The sequence below is a fragment of the Carlito syrichta genome, unplaced genomic scaffold, assembly GCF_000164805.1.
Source record: "Carlito syrichta isolate Samal-C Ts95f unplaced genomic scaffold, Tarsius_syrichta-2.0.1 Scaffold236445, whole genome shotgun sequence".
Lineage (NCBI taxonomy): Eukaryota > Metazoa > Chordata > Mammalia > Primates > Tarsiidae > Carlito > Carlito syrichta.
Window position 1 is genome coordinate 6,802 of NW_007180541.1, and position 6,132 is coordinate 12,933.

Sequence of the window (6,132 nt, forward strand, 5' to 3'; positions counted from 1 at the left end):
TTGTGTTAGCATATGTCATAAATCATTATTTCTTCCGAAGCCATTTGTGGCTAAGTTGCTTTAAAAAAGCGGTTGCTCAACACAGTCTTGTATAAATTACCAGATGTGTCTGTATTGTATGATTAGGGGTCCAAGTCTATCCAGGAAGGTATTATCACTTTACATCTGTAAGCCACTACTCCTCATGTATGTATCTTTCTCACAAATCTAAATAAGCTGGTTATATTTCAATAGTAGAAACACAGGAAGGTCAGAGGTCACAAGGAAATTTGATGTTTAACTATTTGAACAGACCAGTCATTGCTTTTATTGTCTTGTGAAAAATGCCTTGCAGAGAAATTGACTGTTACACATAAGAAAGCCTCTCTTTCCATCTGGAAAGAACAAATAATTGATGACTATTACGTGATTCAATTTCATGGTAAAATATGGCCATCACTAAGAAATATAAGGAGATATAAGTTCATATTCCCAGAGAAGGTTGGAGAGTCTCTTTGGCATTTGAGTTATAAATTAGCCCTTTTTACCTCCAGCTATATCACATATTTTTAAAATCTTTATAAATCAGAACAGAAATACATCCCAGAGGATCAACTAATATTTTATAATGATTAATTGATAACTAACAAAAATATTTTCAGGGCTGTGAAAGTTAGTGACTGCAATTTCTACCGTATTGAAAAACTCGAATACTAAATTAAAATGTAGTATATTTTATATTGGCATTCCAGAAAACCTGTATCAGCATTAGTCATCAGTGTCACGTTATGGGCAACAAACTAAAGAAGGATGACCATGCCTAGAATTCCTGACCTAGGTATTGAGATTTTACTTAGTTTATACTTCAGAAAGAAGCAGAAATAGGCAAAGAAGCATTAGCCACACTGTAAGATGGACTTTAAAAACTGCAGCAATTCTGTAAAATACAATGTTTTCACCTGTTAAATAGGTAGAAATTGCCTGCCTCAAAAGCTTGGAATATTACATTAGATGAGTTAATGCATGTGGTGTTTTTTTTTTTTTTTTTTGAGTTGGAGTCTCACTCGGTTGCCCAGACTGGAGTGCAGTACCCGCTCCCGGCCACCGCAGCCTCGACCTGCTGGGCTCCGGCGATCCTTCCACCTCAGCCTTCCAAGTAGCCGGAATTACAGGCATGCGCTACCATGCCCGGCTGATTTTTTGATTTATTGTAGAGATGAGGTCTCGCTGCCCAGGCGGGTCTCGAACCCACGGACTCAGGCAATTCACTCACCTCAGCCTCCCAAAGGCACGGGATTACAGGCTGAGCCACTGAGCCCGGCTTATGTGGTGTTCTTTATAAGAAATATTATTATGGAAGAAAGGTCTAGTAAATATAGTGGAATTTCCTGTTAGTGAAACGATGGCTTTTTCTAACTCCCCTGCAGTTGTGGCCATATACCTACCAGTTGAATGATGCTATAGAGACTTTGAGCATAAGAAAAATCTAGGTGACAAAATAGTAATCATCCATCAGTTATTCACCTTGAACAATGGACGCTTCAGCTCAAGTGAAAAGAAGCAAGGAAATCTCTTTACCATCATCTTTATTACTTAATTTAGATACATTCCAGTAATAGCTAAAGATTTCCTTCTTATAAAAAGCACAGGCAGCTGTAAGTGATAGTCTCTGACTGAGCACTTAGTATGTTGAGTCCATGTACCAATATGATAATATGAATATGGTATTGCCTACCTTGCGTATTGTCCTTAAAAGGGACTATTTCTCTCCAATGTCCTTTTATGTAGTAAATTGTATAGCATCTCATAAAACTCTATTCTTATCAGCCCCTTAGTAGATGGGCAAAGTATGGTCACTTTACCCAAATACTGCCAGTCAATAAGCTATATACTTAATCTATGAGGGCGAACTTCCCCCACCCCCAAATGGAATTATCTCTGGAAGGACAAGCCCCTTGAAGTATAGGCTTCCTCTGTACATGTGCTAGGAGACCATCAGCATCAGTAAACGAGCTAGAGTTGTTGTGAGAAGTTGTGTTCAGGTTCAGTTAATTATTTTTTTGATGAGAAGGGATTTTTTCCAAAGCTTTTGTTCATCTCATGATGGGTGATTTATGATCACATCTGCCCACACCATGCCGAGTGTTCAGCAGCTTTTGACAAAACACAACATGACCCATGCCCCACCTTACCTATTCACATGATCTTGCCCTGAACAACTTTTTTTTTGTTTTTTGTTTTTGTTTCCTGAGATGAAAAAAGTTCTCAAAAGGAAACTACTGATGTGGAAGAAGTGAAACAAAAAACAGTAGAAGCATTAAAAGACACCAAAATTGATGAGTTCAAACACTATTTTGAGCAATGGGAAATGCATCTCAATAGGTGTATCACATCAAACAGCAAGTACTTCGAAGGCAACTGAAGTTTAAACATGAAAGAATAGATACACAATATTTTATAAATAAATTCTGGGTCTCTTTGATTCCCTCCTCATATAATCCTTCTTGAGAACAAAACATGCTGTGGCCACCAGATTCCTTCTTTTGAGAAATTTACTTAGACATAGTATGAAAATGTAATTAGTAGAAGAGTTAAAACTGAAAAGTCATGATGAGAAATGATGCTAAAAAGGCTATGATAGGTCATATTTAGATGTAAGTTTTGAGAGAGCAGAAATAAGAACACAGAAGTTGTAAGTAAAAGATTTCAAATACATGATGAGGATAATAATTAGCAAATAGATGGAAGTTGAAGTTTATAGGTATTAAGACACATCAATCAACAAAATATTATATTTTCAGTAAAGACTCTTATTTGCAAGTGAAGCAAGCTCTATTTAAATGACCTTACACAATGAAGTGCACAGGAAGTCTATCCTACCCAGAGCTGAAACTACAGGCATGTGTCACCACACCCAGCTAATTTTTAAAAATTTATTGTAGAGATGAAGTTTCGCCAAGTTCCCCAGGCTAGTCTCGAAACCTTGAACTCAAGCAGTCCTTTCACCTCCACCTCCCAAAGTACTGAGATGACAGGCTTGAACCACTGTACCCAGCTTGTTTGTTTTGTCTTGTTTTGTTTTTTTGAATTGGGGGGGTCTCACTCTGTCACCCAGACTGAACTGCATTGGCAGAAGCATGTCTCACCACAGCCTCAACCTCCTGGACTCAGGCGATCTGCCCTCCTTGGCCTCCCAAGTAGCTGGGACCACCGGTGTGCACCACCATGCCTGGTTAATTTTTTGATTTGTGTAAAGACCTCATCCTTAAAAAAGTTAAAAAAATAGCTGGGCATGGTTGTGTGTTTGTAGTCCCAGTTACTCAGGAGGCCAAGGAGGGTGCATCCCCTGAGCCCAGGAGGTTGAGGCTGGGATGAGCTGTGTTCCTGCCCTCCAGTCTGGGTGATGGAGTGAGACTTTGAATCAACATATAAAGAAATAATAATAAAATAAACTGTTATCCTGGGGCGAGGGGTGGTGTCCCTGAACATACAAAAAATTCACAAACTGCTGCAGGTTCTGGATGGATGTGGCCTCTGCTGTCCTGTTGCCTCCGATTATTTGGGGCTTTTTGTTTCTTTCTCTTTGAGCACTGGCTCTCTGGATGGCCTCCCTTCACACCTCCCCTGGGGAAGACCTGGAAGGCGGAGAAGAGGACCCAGGCACTTTCTTTTCTCCCAGCCCATATCTGAAACGTTTTCCTTCTTTTTTTTTAAAGATGATGTGTCTTGTTCTTTGTCACAGAAGCCGCCACATCAGTTCTTTGCCTTCCCAGCCTGAGGACCTAGTGGCCCTTGGTGGCATCTGTTAAGTTAATGAGAGGTGGATGATGAAGGTGAGTGCAGCCTTCATGTAAGGGCAAGGCTCAGTTGCCTAGAGGATGTGTGTTTGAGGAGGACAGCAAGGGATCACCTGTGACTCAGGCTGCTTCATAGGGCAGGTGGGCTGGAGACCCTCGGAGGGCTTGCCTTAGAGCAAAGCTGTGTTACTTCCTCTCCTCCATCCTCTCCCCAGCAGCCACCAGTCTGTCTGGGCCTGGAGCCAGATGACACAGCGATGGAGGTGGAAATGGGGAGTGGACCCTGTGGTGCATCAGGCCCAGGCTCTCACTGGTCAGGCAATTCAGATGCAGTCCTGTCCCCTGGGGACATACCCCTGCTCAGTGACTCTAACAGCTGTGGGTGGCAGGGACTTGGGTCCCAGGGTTGACACAGTTATAACACAGTCCCCAGAGATTCTGGCTTCATGATGAAGAGGGAGAAGAGGTGAGAGTGGTGGCTGAAGCCAGTCTCCCAGGTGGGGAAGCAGATGGCTAGCTGGAGCCTCCACCCTTTTAGAGAAGCCTTGTCCCTCTGGCCTAGAGGGAGTGACTGTGCACATGCATACACGTGTATATAACACACACATGCTTATGTTCACATAACACACAAAAACAGGTGTGCATAGGTGCACATACCCACACATTTGTACATACATACAGGTGTCCATTCACATGTGCATGCCTATGCATAGTACACATATGTATTTATTCACGTTCACACATTTATGTGTGCACACTTGTAAATGAGTACATGCATATGCACACATACACACGTGTGCACGTTGTATGCACAAAGAGGACTCTCAAGTGTACTCTACATTCCTTTCTCCTTCCCTGTGTGGGACATGGGCAGTGCCCTGCTTCTGTGAGGCTGGACATACTGTCTGCAGTGGACAACAGAGGAGGGAGTGAGCAGCAGGCAGGTCCAAGGGCCCACTGTCAACCATAGGATGCACATGTCTTCTTCTTCACTCCAGACCCTGCATTTCAGAGGGTCAGTACCCACTGCTTGGGGACCTCACTTGCTGAATGGGCTCAGGCCTGTATCACCCTCTCTGGCCTCAGTTTACACGGTGGCATTGTTGGGCAACAGGTCAGAACATTGCTAAGGGCTGAGTCCTGCCATTACCACGCTGCTGGAGTCCTAGCTGCTTTTTCCTGCACCCCATGACTTTCTGACAAAGGGGAGCATGCTAGCACTTGAAGTAGTCTCCCTTCTTGCTATTCTTATGGGAGGCCCAGGCACAACTGTTAAAAATAGAAATAATGAGGGAAGTAGATGCTGCTCAACTTGAGTCCCAGGGCCAGGACAAGTCTCCCAGGACCCTTTCTGGGCTGGGATGATAAATAATCATCGCTCTGCATCTGTCCTTAGCTCATTTATCCATGGCCTAGAGAGAAAGTTTCTGCTTTTTTTTTTTTTACAGGAAACCTCGAAAGGTGCTCTAGGCCTGAGAGCTCTGCTTGGTCTGTTTTGGGCACTTGACCTGCATTTTCCACCTGGCAGTGCCACACAAGGTTTGTTCTAGGAGCATTGTGGGCTTTGCATGACCTATGCTGGCTGCAAGGCTTCGTGGGGATGGGACATCTGGGTGCTCTGCATGAACACCTTCTGCTACCCCGGCTACATCTGCCCCTGCAGAGGGCTGAGAAACTTCCTCAGGGAGGCTATAGCAGCAGAACGCTGGCATCCTCCCTGGTGTTCCATGAAAGGCTTGGCAGGGCTGGCGGGAAGGAGGGAGGACAGGACCCCATGCTCGGCTTCCATGAGTCCCAGCTCTCAAAGGATAGGTATTCACAAAACACAAAAAGCTTGCATGAGGAAAGACCTCAGCATCTTTTTACCTTCTCCTCATATGTACCAGCCAAGAGGACCCGCCATCCCCAGGGCCACAGAGAAGGCAAGGGTCTTCCAAGGGACTGGCACCCACCACCCATAACAGTGGGACTGAGTGGCAAGCTGCCCTCCTCTTGGAAACACCAAGCCCCCTTGCTTTTAGGCCTTGATTTAGAAAAAAATTTCAGGCTGTAACCCAAAGCTCCCTGTTGTACCTCTCTGTCTCCAAGTGGTAAGACACTACATTTTTCCTTGAGCTCCTTGCTTCAATATCTGTTCATATCTGTCTGGGGATGGGGGAACACCCCTTATCAACAAGGGTGCCTGAACAGTGCATATTTGTACACCCAACCCTTAACTGTATTCCACAATTTTAAAATAAAAAATATGTTAAAAATAATAAATAGATAAATAAATAAAAGATGAGGTATCGATACATTGCTTAGGCTGGTCTCTAACTCCTGGGCTCAAGCAATCCTCCCGTCTTGGCCTCCCACA

At 43.8% G+C, this 6,132-nt stretch overlaps 1 long non-coding RNA gene across 1 annotated transcript in view; it reads left to right on the forward strand.

The window, feature by feature from the left end:
- The window catches only part of LOC103253537, a 7,795-nt gene extending 2,486 nt beyond the window's left edge, over positions 1-5,309 (forward strand). Inside the window, exons 2-3 of the long non-coding RNA XR_503884.1 lie at positions 3,696-3,812; positions 5,225-5,309. This is a non-coding gene — a long non-coding RNA (uncharacterized LOC103253537). The remainder of the gene's footprint in view (positions 1-3,695; positions 3,813-5,224) is intronic.
- Positions 5,310-6,132: the final 823 nt, after the last annotated feature.